Source organism: Balaenoptera musculus, chromosome 4 (assembly GCF_009873245.2).
Source record: "Balaenoptera musculus isolate JJ_BM4_2016_0621 chromosome 4, mBalMus1.pri.v3, whole genome shotgun sequence".
NCBI lineage: Eukaryota > Metazoa > Chordata > Mammalia > Artiodactyla > Balaenopteridae > Balaenoptera > Balaenoptera musculus.
In genome coordinates, this window is record NC_045788.1 from 121,127,534 (window position 1) to 121,155,389 (window position 27,856).

General features: G+C 37.0%; 1 non-coding gene across 1 annotated transcript; it reads right to left on the bottom strand.

Annotated features, from left to right (window-relative positions):
- Positions 1 to 19,230: 19,230 nt before the first annotated feature.
- On the bottom strand, positions 19,231 to 19,341 carry LOC118895036. Its single transcript, XR_005019816.1, has one exon. It is a non-coding gene; the product is annotated as a U6 spliceosomal RNA (small nuclear RNA).
- Between the last annotated feature and the right edge of the window lie 8,515 nt (positions 19,342 to 27,856).

Here is a 27,856-nt window from a genome sequence, read left to right on the forward strand (position 1 = left end):
CAGTGGAATAAGCATTCAAGGTCATATGATCTTGTCCAGTTGTTGTTTCTTCTCTTTTACCTTCCATGTCCTCACTGTCTTTCCTGGCAATTGTGAAGGAAAAATTAAATAAAACCAGTGCATATCACATACATGACCAATAAGTGTTTGTAGAAGTGTTCTACTCTAAACTTCCTTGCCTCCTCTGTAAGATATTTCTGTTGGGCAGTCATCCATGTCTCTCTCTCTAAATATATATATATATATATATATATATATATATATATGCGTGCTTATTTTTTAGCTCCCTCAAGTCGTTGTCTGGTAATTAGGTTTTCCCCATATTTTTACTTATTTCACCAATAAAATAAACTTAAATTTTTTTTTTCTGAAGGTACAGATCTTTACCTTACTATCCCTTGAATTTTTCCATACTACGAGACTTAAAAACAAAACATAAAAAACAAAACTTTTTCCTTAATTCTCTTTAAATCTACTTTCTGGAAACATAGTTGTTGTGTTGCTTAACTCCCACCCCCACCCCTACCCCCATTCTGCTTTTGAATTCTCAGCTCTATCAGTTCCTGGTAAGTTTTGTGCGGATTACAACATGCAGTTCTCCTGGGTGCATAAGAGTCAAATAAAGAAGCTCAGCCATGTCAAGTCCTCTACTTTTTACAACAGAGCATCTTTACTGGTTAGCAGATGTCAGGTTTATTCAACTCCCTTGTCACTGCCAAGCTCTGTACCTTGGCTACCAAAAAGCTATTCTTAGATGGGTGTCTGATTACTTCCTTTCACTATTGCTATGTTATAAATAATAGTTTCCTTTAATCTGATCAGTTTCCTCCATTGACATCTAATTATTTATATTTCATTACATTTTTGTCCTGAGAGCTGATGTACAGCAAATCTGTTTTTAGTTTATGTGTTTTTGAATATATACTTTGTAAGGGTAACTAGGTAATATTTTTAAAGGAAAATGTTTTGTCTTTTCCTGACTTCTCCACCTCCTCCATATAGTAATCACATATTCATTGTTTTTCTGCTTAGTGTGAGACAGCCATTGCACTGGAAGTGCATTTTATGTCAGGAAGGCTCTGTTATGAGCAGAGAGGCTGTTCACCAATCCAAAATTCAGACTTTGGAACAGATCACTGTTCAGGGTGATTTAGTACCAAGATTTTTGTTCATGATGGATTAAGAGAGTAAATAAGCATGGTCAGGCAGCCAGCTTTTCTGGTTTGTACCCTTCAGTTTCTTTATGGTGTGTGTTAAGCTGAAAATTTATGGACCTGACTTGTAATTCTGTGTGTCTGAGCTGTTGTTTCTGGGGAGAGGACCTTCTAGACCAAGAGCTGAAGTGGGGAGATTGCCTTGTGATAACATGATTTATAATAAGAAATATAGATTTGGTCTTTGTTCCCATTTCTGGACACAGCTCCCCAAACCCTTGGAATTTCCTAAGAGATGAGAGCAATAAACTTAACCTAAGTATGCGGGTTGGTTGCCAGGGGAGCTAACCATGTGATTAGAGGATTGGAACATTTAGTCCCACCCCCCTGAACTTGGGGAAGGGGAAATGGGCTGAAGGTTGAACCAATGGCTAATGATTCTCATCAATCATGCCTATGTAACGATGCCTCCTTAAAAACCCCAAAGTGCATGGGTTTTTTTTTTTTGTTTGTTTGTTTGTTTTAAAAGTGGCTAGAGGCAGATTTTTATTTTTAATTTATTTATTTATTTTTGGCTGTGTTGGGTCTTCGTTTCTGTGCGAGGGCTTTCTCTAGTTGTGGCAAGCGGGGGCCACTCTTCATCGCGGTGCGCAGGCCTCTCACTATCGTGGCCTCTCTTGTTGCGGAGCACAGGCTCCAGGCGCGCAGGCTCAGTAGTTGTGGCTCACGGGCCCAGTTGCTCCGCGGCATGTGGGATCTTCCCAGACCAGGGCTCGAACCCGCATCTCCTGCATTGGCAGGCAGATTCTCAACCACTGCGCCACCAGGGAAGCCCCCAAAGTGCAGGTTTAAGAGAGCTTCTGGGTTGGTGAACAGGTGGAGATCTGGGGAGAGTAACAAGCTTGGAGAGTGCAGGAAAGCTCCATGCCCTTTCTCCATACCTTGCCCTATGCATCTCTCCCATCTGGCTGTTCCTGAGTTAAATCCTTTTCTAATAAACTGGTGGTCCAGTATCTCTGAGTTCCGTGAGCTGCTCTAACAGATGAATCATACCCAAGAAGGGGGCTGTTGGAACCTCCAATTTATAGCAGGTGAGTCAGAAGCACAGGTGACAACCTGGGCTTGCAAGTGGCATTGGAAGTGGGGAGGCAGTCCTGTGGGACTGAGCCCTTACCCTGTGGAATGTGACGTTATCTCCAGGTAGATAGTGGCAGAATTGAGTTGAATTATAGGACACCCAACTGATGTCAGAGAACTGGGTGGGAAAATCCTTTTACCCCTACACTGGAAATGGTGCTAGAGTTATGACTCTCACCATTGGTGGTTTTCTGCACCAATAAGAGGCAATAAGAAACTGAGCCATCTGACAGCAGCCTCTCAGCCCTGACTGAGCTAAGAAGGTGGAGACTGCGAGTTCACCAGCCAAGGGTATTTGCAGCACTTGCCAGCAAAGTTCCACTTGGTTGACAATGTTGAACTTTACCAGAATCCTCTGATTCTCCCCCAAAGAGCAACAGTCAGGAAATTACCACAGCTTTTCTGTGCTCCCCAAAATGACTGACTGCAAAAATCCACCCTTCTCTGTATAGTTAGGCAAGACCCAGGTGTATCCCCCATTTTACTAAGACAAGGCCTGGCCAATGCTCTCTAAATTCCCATTCTTTGACTCTTAAATGGTGAGCTGAACTGTTTATCCCCACTGAGCAATCTGGATGAAATGCTTGCTAGCTTGAACAGACTTTAATCAGACACCTCTCCTTCCCCAGGCCCCTAAGCCTTCACCCATTTTTGACCATCCCAACGCTGTACAACTCCTCTTTTGTAGCCACTCCTCAGAATGTTAGCTGACCTCAGGGGAAGATATTCCCCCATCATCTGTCCTACACACCATCACTCATCCCATTTTCCCATATCCATTTTTTTCTAGTCTTGTTTACTCCTCCCTGAAAAAGAAAAGTCCATTTCTCATGACATTTGATACACTTGCAGATCTCCTGGCATATTTTCCGCATCATATTATTTCAATAACCCCCCTGCCCCTATTGCAAGAGTGCCCCTCCCCCATCACAACAGTCTTCCTCCCCTTATTGCAATGATCTTTTTGAATAAGTTTCTCCTTGCTGAAGTTCAGATTTGTTTTTATTTGACAGTATCCATCCAAGAACTAGCCTAGGGAATAAGGTGAGAGGTTTTTCTTCCTCCTAATGCCTCAAAGTCATAGAAGTCTTTTCCTCACATCTCTAATCCCACCCGTGGCAGGAGTGAGGGGAAAATGGAGAAAGTTTAAGAATGAATTACCTCAAAGACACTGACTTCAACCTCAAGATCCAGTTTAAATTAATGGATTGGACCAAGTTTTTAACTGATTTTTGCTAAAATTACTTTCCTTTTTTCCTTCTATACCCAGAAGATTATGAGAAGGATGTAAATAAAAGAGAAATGTTAGAGAATAAAATAAAAGACATATTCTGAATGTATATCTAAATAATATATGAAAAAATTTTTGAACGGCTACTGAAGGGGAACAGAATATGCCATCCAAAAATGTGCCACTTTGGCATGTGGATTATTTTGAGTGGAAGGCAATCAAGACCCTCCAGACTCAGGAAAATCTTTTACCTCTCCTGTAACTGCCTGAAAGGATTTAGATAGGGGGTCTGGCCTAGAAAGAGAACTATTACCAGAGATAACTTTTTAATCTGAAACACAGAGCTGCATGGCAGGGCAAACATCTGCTCTTCTTATTGTCCCATGAATTACCCTCTTCCTCTTTGAAGCCCCCATCCCAGTCCTCAGCTCAGGATAGCATAGAAACTTCAATTGCTTGACGGCCTTTTGGGTCTCATATCTTTGGGGCTCCTGTACATATGATATCAATTTTTTTTCTTATTAATCTGTCTTATGTCAATTTAATTACTAGACCAGCCAAAGAACCTAGAAGGGTAGAAGGGACATTTTTTTTTCTGCCCCTACAGTGTACATAAAAATCTTTGAACTTGAAAATTACTTTTTTTTTTTTTCCTGAGCCTATTTCTTATTTTACAAATCTTTTCCTGGATCCTTCAATGTAACATTTTATATATTTTATTTATTATACTGAGTTGTTTTCAAAAAATTTTTTATAGGTTTAAATGCCTTCTGCTGCTGAAACAACTGCCCAAGAAAAATGGGAAACATTTTGGAAAAAATGTCTTGGAAAAATGGGAAAAATGATGTCCCCTGTGAAAATAATTTTATTCATTTAAGGAAAAAGAGATAATGGAGGCTGGTCCATGTTGCTCCACTTCCAGCATCTCTCTCTTAAGATCTTATGTCCCAGTTTTAATATAATCTGGCCACATTACTTTTGTAGATAGCGACTTAATTTTGTGTATCTGGTTATTTTTATTTTTATTTTTTTGCTTATTTTCTTTTAGCAATGAGGCTGCTATATACTTCCTAGTAATGAAATTATTTCTAACTCTAAGTATTTTTACACAAACAAGAATCAGGGCAATTTTTTAGTTCACTGATTGGAAGATTTTTAGGACTGTATATGACATTTCCTAGAATTTCTTAGAATTACTAGAATTCAATTTTCCAAAAAAATAAAAGTGCATAAGCTGACTGTTTAATATATTCAAAACACTATTTACTCACCTAAGTTCTTTCTAAACCCTATAAAGTGTCCTTGGTCTACAGAAGTGCTCTTCATGCTTATTTTTGAATAATATGTATAAAGTAAGATGCAATGGCAGTGCTAAGCAACCTATTTACAGTAGGTTAAACTCTACTGAGAATATATATTTAAAAGTCCAATCCTGACAGGCATATATTATAGAGGTACAAATGTCAGGCATGAGATAATTCATGCTGGTAATTATATTAAAAGAGCAGGAAATAGAACACTGTTGTTACAGAGATTGTCGGGGGAAGCTTGATTTTTAACAGATTACATAGAAATACGAAACGACTTAGAATATTTAAAAATCTTCACAGGCAAAGGAAGCAAAGTGGGTGGTGAAAAAGAAGACTGGTTCTGATCGTAGAGGCTGGGAGACATCACGTTGAGACGAGGTGCGGTGTAGACCAATCCTTCTTCAGAAGCACTTGAAAATGTGCCTGCGAGGGTATAGAAATGACTCAATGAAAAGTAAAAGAGGACGATAGTAGAAGAGGAAGATATGTCCTTACCAGCAAAATGAAAGCATCTGGGGAATATTTGCACAAAGTAGAAGACATACTGTGTGTATCACACTAAATTGCAAATTTCACTGTCAGACATGGTTATGTTTGTCAATTCATTTTATGCAATGGATAGTTTGAAGAAAAAAAAAAACTTTTTCATGCATGACCCACTATTACTGAGGGGATATATAAAACCATGAAGCCCAAACAGCACAGCTCAAACTCTGATCTTTTCTGAAGATGATTTTTCCTCTACCTATTAATCTTTCTTAGAAATATCCACCTGGAGAGGAAAAATGCTTTTTCTTCTATCACAAAAGAGGCCAGCCTTTGAAATCCCATCTTTGTTCTTCACAATGTGGGCTTGTGTAATGTACAAAGAGTTCTCTCTGAAGTTCATAAACAAAAGAATGCCTTGCAGTACACAAGTTATCTGTTTAACTAAGAGAGATTTCTTCACCTCCTCTGTCCTGATTTAGAGTGTTTCAACATGCCACAAAACTAAGATCTAATCACTGCAACAATTGACTGAGGATTCCCACAGAGAGTTTAGGAAAGGAAATGAGAATCACACAATTTTTGGGGGCTTTGGGCCCCCAAAGCACATTGGAAATTGTTTAAAGATTACTTGTTTATTTTTTCTCTTTAAAAATACCAAAAATAAATTAGATTTTCAGTGAATGATATGCACCATTGTCAGAGATAATCTGTTTATGAGTTATTTGTTGCTATAAATATTTTTAAATGATGTAGAAAATGCATATTCCTCCAGGTAGTTGTACTATATAAACTAAAAACACTGATCAAAAGTAATTCTCTATATCAAAGGTATACATTTTTTTTTCTCTAACTATGGACAGAAATTTTAACTTCTGAGAAAGATATACGTTTACCATTATCCTAAAGTAAAAATACTGCATCTCTCCAGTTTAAAGCATTTTGTCCTCTGTAAACATTACCCTTTCCTGAGTTTTTTTTTTTTTAACTTGACCTTTGTCCTTTGGGAGATATCCTTCAATTATGAACATTCACTTCTTTCCTTGGCTGCAGTACTTATTCAGAATTGCGGATGTCCTAGGAAAGTCTTCCCCCACCCCCCTCCCCTTTAAAGAAAGTTAAGGAAAAATAATCTCCCAGAAGTATATGGGATCTTCAGAAAATGTGAGCAAAAATAAAGTGTCCAACATAGAAAGGACCCGTTCTGAAGTGTTACCTCTATTTCAGAATACTGCATCTGGCACAGCAGCTGTATAGGGAAATAAATGAGTAAGGTGCTAGGTTGCTTCTGGTGACTTGAGTTCAGTTACCATCACCTTCTGCTATTTTTTGGGGGGAAGCTGCATGCAGAGTGAAGTATGCATTGGGGAGGGGTTTGAGGCACCCAAGTTTCAGATGTTCATTAAAAGCCACATGACCTTGATTTTTCTCTCTAGAACATAGTTTTTAATATTTATAAAACAAAGCAGTTGAATCAGATGATACTACTGTTTTTGTCTTTTTAAAAAATTTCTATGACTCTGTCATTCAACAAGAAAATTAGATACCCCTGAAAAGAGGAATGAGGACAGAGTAACACAAAAAGCCCCACAATTGGTCTGGGCCCCAAATAAATGTATAGATACTTAACGTACAGAAGGAATTTTCTGCAAATGTGTTACATAATAGTCACATAAAGGTAGTCATTACATACTTGGTTGCTGCTGTTGTTGTTGTTTTAATCTCTGCCATTTCGATGGTTACTACTGGCCTAAAAAGTATTTTTTCAAAAATTGTAATGTGACCTACTGTCGCACCTTTACAAATTTTTGACTTTTCACAATGATTGCAGGAGAAAATATTTCAACATCTTTTTTCAGTACAGTTGGATAATTATATCCGTCACTAAGGCAAAAATAAAAAAAGGGATATGAAATATTAAGTTATTTCAAAAGAGTCCTCATGAAAATATAAAGCTCTGTTGTTGCAGGAAAATGGGGTGCGAGAGGATGGTCATGTCCCAGGTCTCAGGTGAGTCCCTGGGACAGGTTGCCAAGTGAGGGTCCGTAGCTTCAGAAAGAAAAGAATTCAAAAGTGAGCCATAGTAAATTGAAAACAGGTTTATTCAGAGAGATACAAATTCTATAGGCAGAATGGGGTCCCTCTCAAAAGGCGAGAGCAGCCCCAGGGAATGGGGTCATCTTGGAAAGTGAGATCAGCGCTGGGAGAAACACACTCCACAGACAGAATGTAGGCCATCTGGGAAAGTGATAGACGCCCTGAATTATGGGGTGGTTAGTTATTCTGGGCCAGGTAATTTCACAGGCTAATAAATGAGAGGATTGTTCCAACTATTTTGGGGATGCGGTGGGAATTTCCAGGAGTTGGGCCACCACTCACTTTTTGGCCTTTTATGGTTGACCTTGGAACTGTCATGGCACCTGTGGGTGTGTCATTTAGCATGCTAATGTATCACAATGAGTGTATAACAAGGCTCAAGGTCTACTGGAAGTCGAATCTTCCACCATCTTGGGTCTAATCGGTTGTAACCAGTTTTTATCGTATCCTCAAAGGCTATGTCATTCTTTTAAAGGTTGTGCCCTGCCCCATTTGTTCCTGTCTCACTATGAAATGTATATCCAAAGATTAACTTATAAATGGTGTTTAACATATAGTTTACTTAATTTATGTCAGGCAAATTCTTAAATGTATTTAATAATATGCCACCAAAATTTTCTTTGTTGGTTTAAAGTTTAAGTCAGTTCAACATACAATTTAAATGAACAATAAATTTCAGTATGCTTTAAAATTTTTTAGCAATATGAAATTTTTTTTTAAACATCTTTATTGGAGTATAATTCCTTTACAATGTTGTGTTAGTTTCTGCTGTATAACAAAGTGAATCAGGTATATGTATACATATATCCCCATATCCCCTCCCTCTTGCTTCTTCCTCCCACCCTCCCTATCCCACCTCTCTAGGTGGTCACAGAGCACCGAGATGATCTCCCTGTGCTATGCAACTGCTTCCCACTAGCTATCTATTTTACATTTGGTAGTGTATATATGTCAATGCCACTCTCTCACTTCGTCCCAGCTTAACCTTCCCCCTCCCTGTGCCCTCAAGTCCATTCTCTACATCTGTGTCTTTATTCCTGTCCTGCCCCTAGGTTCTTCAGAACCATTTTTTTTAAGATTCCATGTATATGTGTTAGCATACGGTATTTGTTTTTCTCTTTCTGACTTACTTCACTCTGTATGACAGACTCTAGGTCCATCCACCTCACTACAAAGAACTCAATTTTGTTTCCTTTTATGGCTGAGTAATATTCCATTGTATATGTGTGCCACATCTTCTTTATCTATTCATCTGTCGATGGACACTTAGGTTGCTTCCATGTCCTGGCTATTGTAAATAGAGCTGCAATGAACATTGTGGTACATGACCCTTTTTGAATTATGGTTTTCTCAGGGTATATGCCCCATAGTGGGATTGCTGGGTCATATGGTAGTTCTATTTTTAGTTTTTTAAGGAACCTCCATACTGTTCTCCATAGTGGCTGTACCTATTTACATTCCCACCAACAGTGCAAGAGGGTTCCCTTTTCTTCATATCCTCTCCAGCGTTTATTGTTTGTAGATTTTTTGATGATGGCCATTCTGACCAGTTTGAGGTGACACCCCATTGTAGTTTTGATTTACATTTCTCTAATGATTAGTGATGTTGAGCATCCTTTCATGTATTTGTCGGCAATCTGTATATCTTCTTTGGAGAAATGTCTATTTAGGTCTTCTGCCCATTTTTGGATTGGGTTGTTTGTTTTTTTGAAATTGAGCTCCATGAGCTGCTTGTAAATTTTGGAGATTAATCCTTTGTCAGTTACTTCATTTGCAAATATTTTCACCCATTCTGAGAGTTGTCTTTTCATCTTGTTTATGCTTTCTTTTGTTGTGCAAAAGCTTTTAAGTTTCATTAGATCCCATCTGTTTATTTTCATTTTTATTTCCATTTCTCTAGGAGGTGGGTCAAAAAGGATCTTGCTGTGATTTATGTCATAGAGTGTTCTGCCTATGTTTTCCTCTAAGAGTTTTATAGTGTCTGGCCTTACATTTAGGTCTTTAATCCATTTTGAGTTTATTTTTGTGTATGGTGTTAGGGAGTATTCTAATTTCATTCTTTTACATGTAGCCATCCAGTTTTCCCAGCACCACTTATTGAAGAGGCTGTCTTTTCTTCATTGTATATTCTTGCCTCCTTTATCAAAAATAAGGTGACCATATGTGTGTGGGTTTATCTCTGGGAGCAATATGAAATTAATGCGATGAATTATGATTAAGGAAGTAGTAGTTTTGGAATGGAAGAGTGAGTAATGCAGTGAACCTTACTCCCAACAAAACAACCTTTTAACTGGAGAAAATTATAAAACAAAACAAAACAATAATTTAAAGTCTCTGGAAATTGTTTTAAGGCCATAAAGCAAAGGGAACAACACTTGTTCAAGAAAGTCTAAATCTCAACAATAGCAGGAGACTATGGCATTTATGCCATGACCTATTCCTTTTTCCCCCTCCCAGCTCCATGTATAGAAACTCTACCCCTGTCCTCTACCCCAGGAGGGTACAGACATTAAGATGGGAACTCCTTCCTTCAGTTTCATTTGAGAGCTATGGTTTCACCTCAGAAGAGGTAGGTAGTAGGAATTTCTCATCTCAAGTCCTGTTTTGCTGAAGCTCTATTCAAAACAGGCATAACTCAGAAGATTGAGGCCCCCTGTCCCTACTCAGGCCCTAATTGTAGCATGCAAGCTCCACTCTAGATATGATAAACTAAAAAAACTGGGCACAGTTTTCTCAGCTCCAGCTTGCTTATAGGGCAGAGTTTCCATGCAGGGAAGGGCAAGCCAAGAAGGTCAGGTGTTACTAACTGCCTGCAGTATCAGCTGTTCGAGCTGGGATGTCGCTCTAGAAGTGGGCCATTGGCTCACCTCCGACTCCTGTGCAGACCTGCAAAGATTCTGAGCAAGGGAAGAGGAAGGCCATAATAATTTAGAGATCCACAGCTCTGCCTGAAGGGGCTGACTTTATTTTTAACAGAGCTCAGAGAATTCCATTACTAAGGTTGTTGTCAAAACCCATGAAGACCTTAGAGGGAAGCAATTAAGATAGGACCCTGATACTAGTAGCAACAAGTGACATGGAAGAGGAACCAGAAATTTAAAAGAACCCAGGGACAATATTGTCTTTACCAGACTTCTTTGGAGTAACAGTCAACCATGGGGGTTGGGAATGTTGTGTGCATGTGCTAGGCTGCACCAGATCATCAGAAGCAATCAGAACTGGACATGGGGTAGATTTGAAAAGCACTTCCCAAGCCACACAAAGATCCATCAACAAAAGGCAGAAGCCTCATTGGCACAAGAGACGTCAGTGCAATTCTGACAAAACACTGGCTGAATAATAAGCTACTCTGACTCATGGACATATCTTAGGAAACCAGGGTTAAAAATAAAATCACACACATTCCTGGCAGAGTGAAAGTCTATGTGCATGCCTTAGGCTGTGTCCTCTTAGGAATGATCAGAGAGGAAAAATCTAAATGATTAGTTACTAGATGAACATGGGACAAGATCATAAACTTCTTAAATTGTGATAGCATCCTCTATGCCAGACACATATCTAACAGTAAAAACTGTAAAGGACAAAAATCTAACTGGCTAAAGATGTTTAAACATGATCTTTGACCAAACAAGTGGCTTAACTGACTTAGATGTGACCACTAGGTATCTAAAAGACCACTAGACTAAAAGATAAAAACAAGAAAAAAAAATTACAAGAGCCATCAGATGCTGTATATTATGGGGAAAATAGACGCTACAGAGATAGTTCAGTCAAGTTACTAAACAAACACATGACCAAGGAAGCAACAGCAACACCATATCAAACCACCCAAGGAGGGGGATGGTCAATGAAAAATTGAGACATATAAAGAACAGCAAACAGGAAAGTGTGAATCATACACAAAAAGAAAGAAGAAAAATATAGGCAATAGAAACTCTTTGAAGAAGCCCACATGTTGGACTTATCAGATAAAGTTTTTAAAAGCAGCCACTATAAATATGTTCAAAGAATTAAAGATAAGAATGCCCCATCAAATAAAAAATATCAGTAAAGAGATAGAAATTATAAGTAAGAACCGAGTTGAAAGTCTGGAGTTGAAAATTATAGTAATTAGAATTAAAAAATTACTAGAGGGGCTCAACAGTAAATTTGAGCTGGCAGAAAAAAGAATCAGGCACACCAAAGATAGATTAATAAAGATTATGCAATATGGTGAAGAGAAAAAAGAAAGAATGAAAGTAAACAGAGCCTGAGAGAAGTGTTTAAAATCATTAAGCACATCAACGTATGTATAATGGGAGTACCAGCATTGGAGAGAAAGAAAGGGACATGAAAAATATTTATGACATAATATTCAAAGACATAATCACTGAAAAATTTTCCCAAATCTGATGAAAAATGTCAATCTACAAATCTAAAAATCTCAACACACTGCAAGTGTTGATGTAAAAAGATTCACATTCAGACACATCATAGTTAAATTGTTGAAAATCAGGAACAAAGAAAAAAATCTTGAAACCAGGAAGAGAAAATGGCTTGTAACAAGAAAACCCCAATATGAGTAACGGCTGACTTCTCATAAAAAACAAAGAACCCCACAAGGCAGTAGAATGACATATTCAAAGTGCTACAGAAGAAAAAAAAAACTGAAAAAATAATTAAATAGCCCTCTATATTAATATAAAATGAGCATATACACATCATAATATTAATATTTTTCATAAATAAATAGAATAGGCCACAAGGGAGATATGCACCAGAAGATGATAGAAGCAAAGTGAGAAATAGTAATGATGAAGTAGATGAGAACAGAAAACAAAATCCCTCCTACACTCTGCCACACATGTGGCACCACCAAATACAGCTGTTGATTCCTCTCCCACATGAGCAGAGAAAGAGAAGTTACTTATGAGTGGTTGCATAGAGTCCACCTTAAAAATCACAATGGCTTTGAGCATGACAGAAGCCCTTCAATGACATGATCCCTGATTTATACATCTGTAAAGAGGATAAGTGGTAGGTAAAGAGTTTACCACCCTAGGAGAAAGCACATATTCTCACACACACACAAACACACACACACATTTTTACTTTGTTTTTTGCTTTGTTTTGCATAGCTTTAAGGATATCACAGAGTTCCCCCAAACCAATTATTAAACCCAGGGAGATCCATGTAACCCACCTTTAGAATCCCTGCTTTGCATACTGGAGAGGTAGGAAAACCTAACGATCCACAGGCATAGAAGGGTTGTGTTTCCATGGTTTCAGTTGGCAAGTTTAAGTGGCTTTGGGGGTAATATTATCTATAAGGAAGTGGCAATATGAAGTAAAGAACTAGGTGGGCATTGTAGATGAACACACTGGAAAGTGGACCATGGGCTGGGAGCTGCAGCGTAGTAGAGTAGAAAGAACAGAGTCGATCTAGATTAGATCCTGTTGACCATTTATTACTTAGTAGTTGTTAATCACAGTTAATTTAACTTCTCCAGAAAACGTGAGAAAATATTATCTACGCCATATTTTTGCTATGAGTGGTAAATGAAATTATATATGTATAGCAGGTACTACAGTGTCTGGTGCTAGTCTATCTACAGTTTATGATTGTTTTGTGGGAAAAAAAGAAATTATATTTAAGAGTAGAAGCGTAAATACAAGAGCTTGAGGTCCAGCCATAGAATTACAAACGACAATTAGAGGCTATTTCTGAGATTACATAAAGGGAGAAAACACAGCCATTTCTTGATGAAAAATTAACCAGTCGATCTAAGAAAGAAATGGAAAATTTTATTCAAGCCAAATTTGAGGATTATAACCCAGGGAAAGCATCTCAGAAAGCTCTGAGAACTGTTCCACCCATTAGAAGTCAAGGCACAGTTATGTAAGTTTATTTTGAGACAAAGAGCTGTACATCAAATGACGTATTATTGACAGTTTACATAATCCAGATATAAAAGCACTATGTGACCCCTTAAGAGATCAAGAAGGAATGTTATCTTTAAGGACTTGTCTTACTGATGCTAGGAGAATGTTGCTTTTTATGGTTGAGCAGGTATTTCTACCATTGGGGAGGTTTGGTCGGTGCAAAATGCAGATACACAAAGCACAGTGCGGGGAGAGAGGAGGCCAAAAGGCAGAGAAAATTTTTTGTTTAAATTTTTCTTGTCTTGCCATAAAATATTAATTTTATTTCACACATCCAAAGAGAAGTTGGAGTAATAGATCTTAGGGTACTAATAGCAAGATTGTCTTTATTAGGACTGATCTGAGACATTGACTCCTTTCATGTGTCATGGAAGGGTGAGGGCTTGGATTTACCTGAAGCTGAAGCTGAGTTCATTGGTGAGGGTACTTTTCACCCCACACCTACCAAGGGCTGGGCTGCACAGAATTGAAACCATGTAATTTCTGATCATCACTGATGGACAGGCTGTGGTTTCCTAAATCGAGGATAAGAATGAATCTATTACCTGGAACTTGTGGCTCAGATGACAGCAGATTTGTTTCTTTATGCTTTATTTACCTTAATTTCGATACATACAGGGATTTGGAAAGAGTTTTGAAGAGAGCAGAAGTGATTAATGGAATCAACCCACTGAATTACAAAAAAAAAAAAAGCAGGAACGGAAAATGTACTGTTTAGTTAAGCATCAGTTGTCTAGAGGTATAGTAGTCTCAAGTACTTGAAAGGTGAATATAATATGCCGTCCTTTATATGCAAATCTGCAACTACTGGCCCATCACTAGTAGAACTACTGGCCCATCACTAGTAGAACTTAAAATTCTTTTTCTCAGCAGTGAGAATAGCTTTAACAATTTTAAACACTCTCCTTTATTCAATCCCTCTTATGATCAATAGGACTCACGTAATGGGCCAGGATTAGTGATGTGCTTATAGATAGAAAAAAAGCTAAACTGTCCAACTTTAATAGAAACTTAAGACTTGATTTTATACTATTGAAGGGTTTTTTTTCCCCCATACCAACCACTTCTCTGATTCTCTGACACACCAACAGGGTGTCCAACAATTCAATTCAAATCTGACACAATCTACCTGGATTTAGCATCAGATCCCACAGGTTAAAGGGGTTCAAGTCCCACACTTCAGACACCAGTAACAAGCCCTGGGCCATCCTTACTTCTGACTTAATGGCTATAAATCAGGAGGTTCCCACAACCCCCTCCTTAGATGAGGGGAAGTACTTGCTAGACTAATACTGCTGCCTACACTCTAGACCAGCACAGTGGCCAACCCTAATATCCCTTCCAAAGATGTAAATGTTTGGGCATAAATGGAAAAAGGAAAGAAGAGTAGCCAAGGATAAAGGAATGAGATGGTTCTGTCGCTGACTCCGGGCTCTTTCTTCAGTCTTGAGGCTGGGCAGGTACAGGGCTTGCAGGCCTGCCAGGGGCAACCCATCATTTAGTAAAAACTGAAACACTGTGGCAAGCAGCAAGCAATGCAGCCCACAGAACTGATGTTTTACCTTTTTCAGTCAAAGTGATGGCCTTCTAAACAGGATGCTGTCCGTTCACTTTTGGGCTACCATCCATAAACCAGGCACCTCTTTGTTGGTCAGTTGATTGCTGTTTATAGGACGCTGTCCAAGTGACAATAGAATCCAGCAGCTCTTCACGCAGTTACAAATTCAGTCCTGGGGAAAGAGCTCCCTACTCACGGGTGTCTCCTTGGATTACCTTAGTATAAAGATCTTATATACAGTCATCCCTGGGTATCCACGGAGGATGGGTTCAAGAACACCCACAGATATCAAAATCTGAGGATGCTCAAGTCTTATATAAAATGGTGTAATATTTACGTATAACTTATGCATATCCTTCTGTACACTTTGTCATCTCTAGATTACTTGTAATACCTAATACAATGTAAATGCTATGTATATAGTTGCCATATGGCAAATTCAAATTTTGCTTTTTGGAACATTCTGGATTCTTTTTCTAATATTTTCCATCCATGCTTGGTTGAATCTGTGGATGTGGAATCTAAAGCTATGGAGGGCCAACTGTAAATCATTTCCATTTCATTATTAAACTCTTCTGGACACTGTCCTCCCCATTAGAACATTTATCCAACATTACCCAAGACATGGGTGTTTCAGGTTTCAAGATTATTTTATGTCCTTCAATCATAGGAACAGTTATAACTAATTTCTGATACCAACTGGTAATTGCTCCTCAAATGAACATTTCTGACGTCCCAGTAGTCATTGCAAGGAGGCACTCACACGTTTTGCCATAAGCCCTAGTATACACTCAATACAGGGGTATCTCAGAGAATTTGTCCATACCAGCAATCCAGTTTCTATTCTGTGCTTTTTGGGCTCAGCCAATCTTACTGATTCCCATTTAGCATGTCCAATTAATATTGCTTGAAGGGTTGATTTACATGGCTTGTGTTTTACAGTACTAGATAAGGGAAATGTTCCCAGTCAGATATGATGTCTGTCCTAATAATGCATTCGTGTGAAAGAGCTACAACCATTTCAAATAAAGCCTATTCAAATTTACCAACTCTTCTCCCAAATTTCACCTTAATCCCATTAACCCTTACATTTGTAACTGTAGCCTTCGTCAGGCCTTCATTAACAGTTTTTGGTTTTATAATACTAGGTAAATGAGGCATTCCGCAGTCAGACATAATATCCATAGACATCCATTCTCATAAAACATTCAGGTAAAGGAGATACAGCCTCTTCACACAGAAACTGTTTAAACGTTCTAATTTTCTTCCAGACCTCCACCTTAATCCTACTAGCTCTTATATTTCTATATTTGCTAAATCTAATTGAAGTCCATGTTAGTGTTTCACCAGTGGGTTTTGGTACCACAGTGCAAATGGTTCCTATGTCAAGAAATCCCAGAAACTTCTTCCTACCCCTTGACCATTATAACCACGTAAGTACAAAAGGATTTGTTGTCTCCAGCAGGGTTTCTAGCTGAGGGACCAGAGTCCTTTTGTCTATCATTATCTTGATTAATCGGCCCAATTATGGCATCAAGTATTTCCAGGGCCAGTTTCTCATTGAAATATTTGCCTTCTCATTTTTTTAATTCCTCCAAACGAGGGCACATAGAGTAGACTTATTTGGGGCCTTTTAATATTGGGAGATCAGAAGGGACTTTCTTTGGTCCACTTAACTTTCAATAGTGGTGTATTAAGACCTTTGTTTCAATAACATCAATGTTCATTTTATTCATCCCATTTTTAAATAACCATCTAAATATTCCCACCCTTCTGCAAGAGGCTTCTTGACTCTCTCCTTTCTCTTCCTCATTTTTTCACCCCTGTCAATGTTTCCTTTATTCACTCCATTTCTTAGTAACCCTTTAAAAATTTCCACCCTGTTAGGACAAGTCCCTTGACTCTCACCAAGAGAAATCTGTGCTTGGTCTAGCATCAAGGTCCAACTCAGCATTTTCATTCATTTTAGCTATTACAGATAATAATAACCAACAATAGATTATATGTTTGGCATGCTTCTTATTATTTTACATTTCCTTAGTTATCCAGTGACTGAAGTCCTCGGAAGTCAGGTCTACAACCATTTCTAAATACCACTAGTAACTTTTACCTTTAGTAAGTGATCGCAATGCAGCTGAAGTTTCATACCTTGGGTGACTAAGTAGCCATCCAGGGATTAAAGATTCCTCATCCGCTACCCTTTTATTCTTTCTCTTCACAAACCACATGTTTCTCTGAGCCAGGGCTGTTCTAGAAAATTCCATTTTTTTCTAACACCAAAAGAGAGTTTCTTGTTCTTGACACCAAATACATGGTATCTTTTCCAACACCACTTATTTAATTTTCCAGACACTGACTGTGTGTTCAACAATTGAGATGAATTCTGACACTATCTACCTGGAGTTGGCATCAGATCTCACAAGCTAAGGAGCTCAGTCCCACAAGGCAGCTCCAGTTCCAGATGTCAGTCACAAGTCTCAGGCCATTCATACTTCTGACCCACCAACTGTAAATCAGGTTCAACCTCTTCAGGTTCACAGAACTCAGGAAAACACTTTACTTACATTTTCCAGTCTGTTTTTAAGGCTAAACCTCAGAAATGGCCAAAGTGACAGTGATGCAGAGGGCAAAGTAGGGGAAGAGGGATCATGGAGCTTCTGTGCCCTCTCCAGGTGTGCCATCCTCTCAGCCCCTCCATGTGTTCATGAACCTGGAAGATTTCAAACCCCATCATTTAGATATTTTTATGGAGATTTCATTGGCTATCGGTGATTGACTCAATCTCTAGTTTCTTCTCCCCAAGCTTCCAATCAAGGCATGATCTTTCTGGCAACCAGCCCCCATCCTGAAGCTATCTAGGGTCCCATTCACCAAGAGTTGCCTCCTTTTAACAAAAGGCCTTTATCATCCTTATCACTTAGGAAATTCCAAGCTTTTTAGGAGCTTGGTTTTAGGAGACAGGAAGGGGACAAACATCAAATATCTTTATCTAATACCACAGCTACATACCAAACCATCAAAATAGCTTATCACAAACAAAGTGAAACACTGAGCCACCAATAAATGTACTTACACACACACACACACACACACACACACACACATAATATACTGTTATAGCTCCTGACCAAGTATTCAAAACTGTGTATTTCTTCTCCTCTGCTTCGTCTTGACCAAACTTTATTCAGGCTTCTCTTTCCCCACAGTTCCCTGAACTTTAGTTTGTCCCCATCCCTGAGTCAAAGGCTAAGATGCAGAATATGTACTCCCCCCCAATCCCCAAATCAGCAGGCCCAGCAGACACATTTCCTGTCAGACCTTTCAACCAAAAAAATTGCACAACCTGGCCCTAGATAGTTAAGGTGCATATCAAAAGGATGATTTCAATGAGCCCAGTCAGACGCTTGGATCTTCCCATACGTAGAAGAGCACTAAATTTATTAACTTGAGATGTCTGGTTTTCTTTAACAGTAATCTTCTGAATAAAAAGATTAAAAGAAACTACCTGTTTTTGTTTTGTTTTGTTTTTTGTTTTCTTTGAGTGTGCAAAAACTCCTACATATTCTGGCTCTTCCCTTACCTCTTTGGAACAGTCCCTCAGAGCTATCTGAGAGGCTGTATCCCAGGCTTAAGTCCTCAGTATGTCCACCAAATAAAACATAATTCTCAGTTTTTAGTTTGTGCATTTTTTTCAGTCAACAGATTACATCTATTATGCTATTTACACACTCCTTGTTTGTCCAACTTCCTCTTAAAAGTTTCTTTTAAGCTCTGCTTACCTCTCTCTATAAAAGAAAAGCCTTTTTGTGTTTGATTTTGAGGCACTTGCAGGTTTCTGAGCGCCAAGGTTTCCCCCTATTGTATTAGTCTTTTTGAATAAGGTCTCTCCTTATCTATGCCTGGATTTGTTTTTATTTGAAGCAAAGTGTTAATAATACTACAATTACATCAGTTGTCAATATCAGCATCAAGTTTACCTAGACAAAAAGAAAAGAAGAAGTAAACAATTCTGTCATGAACTTGGACAATGCAAAGCAGGTAATCTGGATAATTTTATGAATTTATAAAAGTGCTTTTTTAAAGTTGCTTTTTATAAACTAAGTTATAAAGGGAAAGAAAGGTAAAAACACATCATTTAAAAATTAACATTTGGCTGCATACCAAGGAAAATTTTCTTAAAATTATAAGTTACTTCATTTTTGTGAGCTCTTAAGTAAAATTATATTATTTTTATTTCATTTGTATCTCATTTGTTTAAACCTAACTAGGCATCATACAGCTCAATCTTTAAAAATGAAAAAACAAAACTCAGCTACTTTAATTTTCATTAGAGAATAAAGATAGGAACGCTTCACAAATTTGTCTGTCATCTTTGATCAGGGTCCATGTTAGTCTCCTCTAGTGTTTTCATTCTAATTTTACAGTATGTACTCCCAAAACAAGCATCTGATCTTTTTTTTTAATAGGAGGCTGTCTGGAATCAATATACCCCATGTTTCAAGGGCTATGTATATGAGAGGTCTATAGACCAAGGAGGGCTAGGGATTCTCCTCTTAAAAATAATAATGCTAAGCATTACCCCCATACAGCCATCATATTACAAAAAAAAGCATTACTTATTTCATAAAAGATGAGATTTTGCCACTGAAGGTTTGTGTGATGAAACAATATGGTGGAAGAGGATATTGACATTTTAGATGGATTTTAGTTGTGTAAATAGATTTAGCTACTTCATATGAGGTAATATTCTTTGCTAACTAAATTAATATTAGTAAGTTGATTATTTAAAAATTAAATATGTCAACTAAACAAATATTTTTTCTGATAATAAGTGTTTATTGAAGGACAACAGGAAATTTTAGACAAAACTTAAAAGTACAAAGGCAATAAAAAACTGTTAGTTTTTTCTATTGTTTTGCTTTTATTAGTTTTTTCTTTAAAACAATTTTGTCCAAGTAAAAATGCTCCACTAGATGAGAACTCTATATTGTCACTTTCTGACTTTCTGACTAAAACCATTGTGTATTATTTGTATCAAACCAATGATTTCATAACACCAGAAAAACTTGAATGCTCATTGCTGATGAACAAATAATTATAAAAACATTATATTCATTCATGTGTCTTTGATTCCACTGCATAGCTAAATAGGAAGCATAAACAATGAACAGAAAAGAAAGTTATATAAACTTTACAAATGATCAGTTAATAAATTCAAGCATAAAACAAATACACCAAAAATCAACCTCATTACATAAATATTTCTCATATGACAAGGCCAGTAATTTTCTCACTTTTTCTAAATGGACTTTCTGTCATGTGGAACTTTTCCAGCTCATTTACATTCATGACCTCACCACTGCCAGTAATTCACATATTATTGCTAAATCAAATATTTATTTTATTTTAAAATTATAACCAGAAATAATTTAAGGAATAATATTTGTCTTGTGTTTTCCTTTCTTATTTTTTGAAAACAACACTAGACATGTGAAAAACCACTGAAGCTTCTTAAATGAAAGTTAAATATGAAGTTAAGCTCTCCAAAAATGTATTAGTGAGTCTGTGAAACGTTTATAGAAATCACACATCTTGGTTTGACCTTCATTCTAAATTTCTAACTTCGTTTAACAATAGGATCGACTCTTCTGCATGTGAAGTTATACTGTTATAAACCACCTGTATTTCTATAAATTGTAAAATATGTAAAGATATATGCACACATTATCATTGCAGCATTATTTACAATAGCCAAGATATGGAAGCAAACCAAGTGTCTGTTGATGTGCTTTTATGTATTTCTAGTTGTCTGCAGTGAACATGTATTCCTTGTAAAATTAGAAAGAAAATGATAAATGTCATTGAAAATGAAAAATATATATATAAAAAGAAGTTGGGAGCCTATGAAAAGCCCCAAGAGAGACCCCTGGTGAATGAGGCAGGAAGTCTCCCAACTTCACTGCACATTCTCTGACAGTGAGAAGGATACTGACTATTTTTAAGAGCTGGAGGAGGTAACTTTGATAATTCTACTAATTACACCCACCAGTACAATTTATAAGCACCTTCTGTATACCAGATGAGTACTCATATTGACTCTAATTCACTAAATGAACCTGTGAATTAGGTGATCTTCTTCTTCTTTTTCTTCTTCTTCTTCTTATTACTGAATGTTATAGATAAGAAAAATAGAAACGGACTCAAATTGATCTTTTTACATATTTAACTTTGGAGAAAAAATACAGATAGTCAAGTAATAATGGAAAAAACAAAGGCTTTCAAACAGACAAACATGGGGTCAAATTCTATAATTATACGGCTTTCAGTATTCATTCCAAAATATTTATATGAGATAAGATGCAAATTGAAATGTGCTAGGATAACTAAGTATTTCCAGATTTGGTGATATGTCTCTAAAGCTTAGTCTGAAGTAGTATTCATGTAAATGAATCTTCAAAAAATATGTAAAGTGAAGGAATTTGCTTGTAGATATAGATATATTACACTGTCACTTTTAAACTAAATTAAATGGTGCCTGTTTTGTTCAGTTAATTCACTGGGTTATGTGGATCAATCAGTTATCCCCAGTTAATTCAAGGAGTCCTACAGAAAGGTACCATCTGTCCTTCACTTTGCAGAGAAAACTTGAGCTTAAGCTGGCTCTCTGATTAGGAGACAGTAAAAGTGTATAAATAAAAGATAAACATTTTTTCATTTAACCTTAATTCTGGACTCAACAGTGTTCTCTCATAATGCCATAATGTCAGGATTAGCAATGAACTTGGTTTAACTAGGAATTGTTTTCAAGTGTAAGTTAGACCCATAATACTCAAAAGATAGTTCCTCAAGAACATCAGCAACAGCTGGAACAGTATTAAAACCTCAAAATTTCACATTAAAACTTATTAAAATTCCTCCTCCCAAAATTACAGACTTGGAATTCACATTTTAACAAGATCCTCATGTCATTCACATACACACTGAAGTTTGAGAAGCACCAGATTATGTGACCCTCATAGGTATGCTTTTAATGGGATCCTCTCATCAAATATGTAATTTGAAAAGAAAGTGCTTTAAAGTCTTTCCCAGTCCTAGACTCAATGGGATTCTCTGAAACGGTAAAGGAAACAAGTCTTAAAGTTCCACCTCTCTTGTTTGAGGGAAAAAATTGTGTAACTCACTTGTTTTTCTTTATTGGCATTTTGTCTAAAAAAATCAAATTAAAACGTATAAAAGGAATTCTTCATTTTCTGTCATCTCCAAAGTGTAAATCAAATCTTGGGGACAGGCAACAAAAACCACTTAAATAACAGACAATCAGTTTAGTCAGATACACTTTGCCTTTAATATCAAAAATATAAATCAACCAACTTCTCTACCATGCAGTGAATTTCAAAATCAATGAATTTTTGTCAACATTGGCTCACAGTGAACACTCTCATACCTCTTCCTGTTTCTCCATTCCCTATGCTATTATCCTGCTTCAAACCACAATCATTTATCACCTGAATTTCCACAATACTGTACTTCATAACTAGTTCCTGAATTTTCACATTTGTTCCCTGGGATCTGTTGTGGATATTGTAGCCATCGTAAAATTTCTGAAGTAGAGAACAGATTGTTATCACTTTGCTTAAAACCTTTCCAGTGTTTTCATTTTTAGGAAGAAGTTCAAACTTTTTAATAGCCTACAGTGACTATCCCTAGTGATCAAAACCCTGTTCTACTTTCTCCTCCTTTCTCCTCGTGTTCCACACGCCACCCTCCAAACATATTGAATTCTTGTCACTTTCCCAAGTATCTTCTCAGCTTTGGTTTTGAGTATTTAACACTTTCCTTTCCTCAGTCTATATATAGCACATAGTTTCATTTCTTCTCATCCTAAGTGCCACTTCAACTGGGGAGCCAGCCCATCCTAATATCACCAAAATACCTCTCCTGTGGATTCCCATAGTGCCCTGTACTTCTCTAACTTTGCACATATTATATTAAATAACTCAATTACTTATAGCAGTTTTTAAAGTATCATTTTAAACTTCTTACAGCAAATTACCTCTAAGAAATAAAACTGACATTTTTTGCTAAAAACTTATTTGATATAGGTGATTATATAAGGCAAAAAAAATAGAAATCAGCTAAACTACATTGATAGGAAATGAACAGGAATTTGGAGGCTGGATTAAACACCAAAAGAGGGCAAAATATAAAAATGAAAATAGCCTAAGAATCATTGTCTGGAGCTAGACTTTGGATATTTTCAGGGTGATCAAAATAATTGATATAAAACAATTCTTAATAAAGAATAAAGTTCTTGCTAAGTAATAATAAAAAAATTTAAATATTCACTTGTAAGTTTTGTGGAGCAAAAGACTTTTTTGTTTCAAAACTTCTAATATATGCTACATCCACTGATGAGAACTGTATTTTACAATTGCATTTGTGAGAGGCTAAGAGGAAACAGTTGTAAAAGTGAGATGTATAACTCAGCAGAAGGAACTTGGAAGCAGAAATGGGGACAAGAATTTAAGAAAGAGACAACTCATACAGTACCTGGAAAAGAAGAACAGAGTGTTAAGACATATCTTAGGAAACACATACAAATTTCATTAAATCTCAGAAAAACAGTATAATCTCAGCTGATAATCTGATTCAATCATAGCTGTATTCCCTAATAGGTTTGTTTTCAGACGTAATTTTAGTTGACATTTAGTACCTTTTTTTTTTTGGATTCTGAAAACTGTACAACAAATACTGTAAAATAAATAGATGAGTAGCTTCACATTTAAAGAGAATTTGATTTTTAAGAGAATGATTTATCCACAAACCCTATCATTCCTAAGATTAGTGACATCAAAATTTCCTTCCAGCTCAAAAAAAAAAAAAAAAAAAAACTCAAAATTTTGCCCATGAAAAATGAAAATGTTTATCGTATTTAGAAAAGAAAAGGTATCTAAGTTATTAATGGGCTTTGTTCTTGTAGTTCTGATATTATATGTGTCAGAGTTACCTAAAAGGTATAAATGACCACTAGAATTTAAGCTCCCACAGGGAAAGGATTTTGTAGCTTCCTCACTGCTATATCCTCTGCTAGGTGAATGCTAGGTGAAGTATAGTGATTTAATAAAAATTATTAAATGAATGTGTAAAGAATTAACCTTCCTAGCCCAACCAGTTGTAGGGTTTTCATTAGATGATCACTAGGAGAAGTGGGAAAAAAATTTGAGAAAACCTTCTAAAAGAACTGGGAAGGGGCTTCCCTGGTGGCGCAGTGGTTGAGAATCTGCATTCCAGTGCAGGAGACACGGGTTCGAGCCCTGGTCTGGGAGGATCCCGCATGCCGCGGAGCAACTAGGCCCGTGAGCCACCATTACTGAGCCTGCGCGTCTGGAGCCTGTGCTCCGCAACAAGAGAGGCCGCGATAGTGAGAGGCCCGCGCACCGCGATGAAGAGTGGCCCCCGCCTGCCACAACTGGAGAAAGCCCTCGCACAGAAACGAGGACCCAACACAGCCAAAAATAAATAAATAAATAAATAAATAAATAAAAAATTAAAAAAAAAAAAAGAACTGGGAAGGTTTCAGATAGAAGAAAAATAAAAATATAGAAATACAATGGAGAATATCCCTCACTTTCCCTTTCTTTACATATGGATTATACCACAGTAGCTGACTTTGAGGTCTTTGAGGAAACATAGGCACAAAGGAGATACTTGGAACGTGAGTCCTGGCACTGCTATGGGTAAAATTTTCAGTCAAAAACCAAATACATTGTGAAACCTAGATTTTTGGTGAGGATACCTTGCCTTGGGGACCTAGAGCAGCTAAATTTAAAAAATCCATTAAATGTATGTAATGTTAATGAACATTTGCAAGGCTGTGATTTTCTAGAATTCTCAATATCTATGTGTAATAAATAGAATTAATTGGGTTTTGATGTATTTAATTTTAATTAATGTTGAAAGAGTAAGGAGGAGAGTGCCAGCTATCTATATTTCGATAGGTGGGAACTAGACCAACTACATAATTTGTGGGACCAAGTACAAGATGTAAGTGCAGGCTTCTTGTTCAAAAATTATTAGGTATTTCAACATATCAACAGCAGAGCATGAAACCAAGTATGGGGCCCTTCTACATGCAGCCTGTGACACTGGTCCTTATTGGGAGTAATGCTGAGTGCAATGGGATATGCTAAAGTAGTGATCTATGCTTTTGTAAGTATCTTTGACACAAAGGCTATTTACATAAGAATCTAGCTGAATAATAGTTTAATATTATAATATTTTTTCTTCACATTAACTTCCTTTAATACTGAATCAACTGCATCTTTTCTCTTTGGAAATGAGAAAAATAGAGATACTTTAAACAGTATTAGATGACTTAACCTCTGATTGAAGTTTCCTTGAAGACCAAAACAATGAAACAAAGATAATTAACATTTACTAACCAATGCTGCAGCTACATAGACAAATTAATCCTAAAGTGAAATCTTCATTATCGTCATAAATTCATGTGTAATTAATGAAATAATTAACAAAATGAAGTAACTTGTCAAAGGATCACATAATCAGTAGGTGACTAATTAAGAATCAACACTCAAGATTTGTTTAATATGAGGAAAGAGAAGCTTCTCTGATTCTTTCTATAACAGATTATTCTAGCCTTCTCTCTCTTAAAACTTACTCCTTATCCATGAAGAGTTTGAAGTCAGGTATAGGAAGGAGAAAGCAAACCCCCAATTAAAAGTAAATTTGAAAATGTATGCAATTGAGGAATACACAAATTGCCGTGGAATCACAGAGATTTCTGTAAAGGTGGGTTTCCTGAGCTAACGTTGTTTTTACCTTCCTTAACTTTTAAAATCCAATATATTACCCTGTTTTGTCCATTTTTCCTATGTCCTGAGTCCTCTGGACTTTATTTCATTGTCTTACCTTCCTTGAGGATGTGGATTGTGTAGTATTTAAGAGCATGAGCTCGGGAGGCAGATTGCCAGACCTCAAATCATACCTTTATCACTCAACAGATATTTTATTTTGGGAAAGTCATTTGAATTCTCTGATTTGAGTTTCCTCATTACTAAAATATGACTAAAAAGAATACCTACTCCAAAAGTTAAGTCGAAAGAAAGTGCATCATTTAAGCATCCACCAAAATAACTGGCGTATAGTAAGAGTTCAATTAGTATTAATTATTTTCTATTATTGCTGCAGCTTTTTATTTCTTGTTTCATACTCTCATATCCCACCCCTATTTATCTTTTACTCATCAACTGGACTTGTTTTGATAAAATATAAATATGTTCATTCTATTTATCTACTTCAGTTCTTCAGGAACTCCCATTTGCTTTCAAGATGAAATCCTAATGTATTTGGAGAGCATACTAGGCCTTTCATCATGAGGACCTAGTTTATATCTCTATTTTCATAATTTTCCACTAATGTACCATTTTCTAATCATTGCCTTTTCTTTCTACCTTTCAGATCCACTCGTGGTACTCCAGATTCTGGGCAGAATGAACTAACTTACATTCAGTTCTTTACATTTGCTGTCATTCTTTAAATTACCAGTGCTGTCTCTCTCTATTCTGAGCCTCCTACTTGCTGAATTCACACCGCTGCTTCCATTCTCTCTCCACTCAACTCCCTCCTTTTCCCGGGCAAACTCAATGTTATCTCCTCCAGTCAGCTGTCCCAATCCAACCCCTCAACTGCACCATTTCTTCTCTGTTTGCCTCCTGTGTGAAGCCCGGACTACCCCAAGTCATAGCATAAAACCACAGTCTATTAGGATTTTCAGTTTCCTTGTCTGATGCCACAATTCACCATGTGTTATTTAAAGTCAGAGCTAGAGTCATTTCATTATTATGTGGTAGACTGAATATATCTATTAAGTCCTTAAAATTAATTAAGTTTATGTTTAATGTGGTGAAGTGTTTTCCTTGAGTCCTGAAAAAACATACTCCTGGTAAAAACATAAAACAAAACAAAACTCAGGAGAGCCAATCAGTCAGAAGTTTAAGCCTGTGAAAATACATGGGTCACCCCCCCCCACAAAAATGGTGTTTCATATTCAGAAACCACAGTAGATAGGCACACATTACTATTCTTTTATGTGCTCATTTTGCAAAATCAAGCCCTACAATTGAATTTTGGTAAGATATGTATTAAAATTATATGACTGTGTGGAGAGGGAACATGGCATATTGGGAAAATTAAGTTTGCACTGCAAATGTGGTATACTTGATTGGAGTTCTTGACATACAATAGACTGCCTACATAACCTTGAGCTACTTGGTTTATCTGATTACTGGTTTTCTCAGTTGCACTTTGAGAGAAGTGGCATTGTAAACTCCCAGCTCTCATAATGCCCAAATTACTGTCTTTTATGGGCTGAATTGCCTCTCCCCAAAATTCATATGTTGAAGCCCTAATCCTCAATACCTCAGAATGTGACTGTATTTGGAGGTAGGTCTTCAAAGAGGTGATTAAGTTAGAATGAGGACTTTAGGGTGGACCCTAATCTAACTTGAGTAGTGTCCTTCTAAGGAACGGAAATTTGGTCACACAAAGAGATACCAAGGCTGCATATACACAGAGAAAAGACCATGTAAAGACACAGCAAGAAAGTGACCATCTGCTAGCCAAGTAGAGAGGCCTCGGAAGAAATCAAATCTGCTGACACCTCTATTTTGGACTTGTAGCCTATAGAACTGTGAGGAAAATACATTTTGGTTGTTTAAGCCCCTAGTCTGTGGTATTTCATTATGTTAGCCTTACCAAACAAATGCACTGGGTAAAGTAATCAATGTCAAGAGTCATGGCAGGCAGCATAAGGGCCCCCTGCAATAGATGTCCATACTCTACCCTTGGAACCTAATGAATATGTTGCCTCACATGGCAAAAGAGACTTCGTAGGTGTGATTAAGGGGAAGGTCCTGGTTGGCCCAATCTTACTTCAGGAATC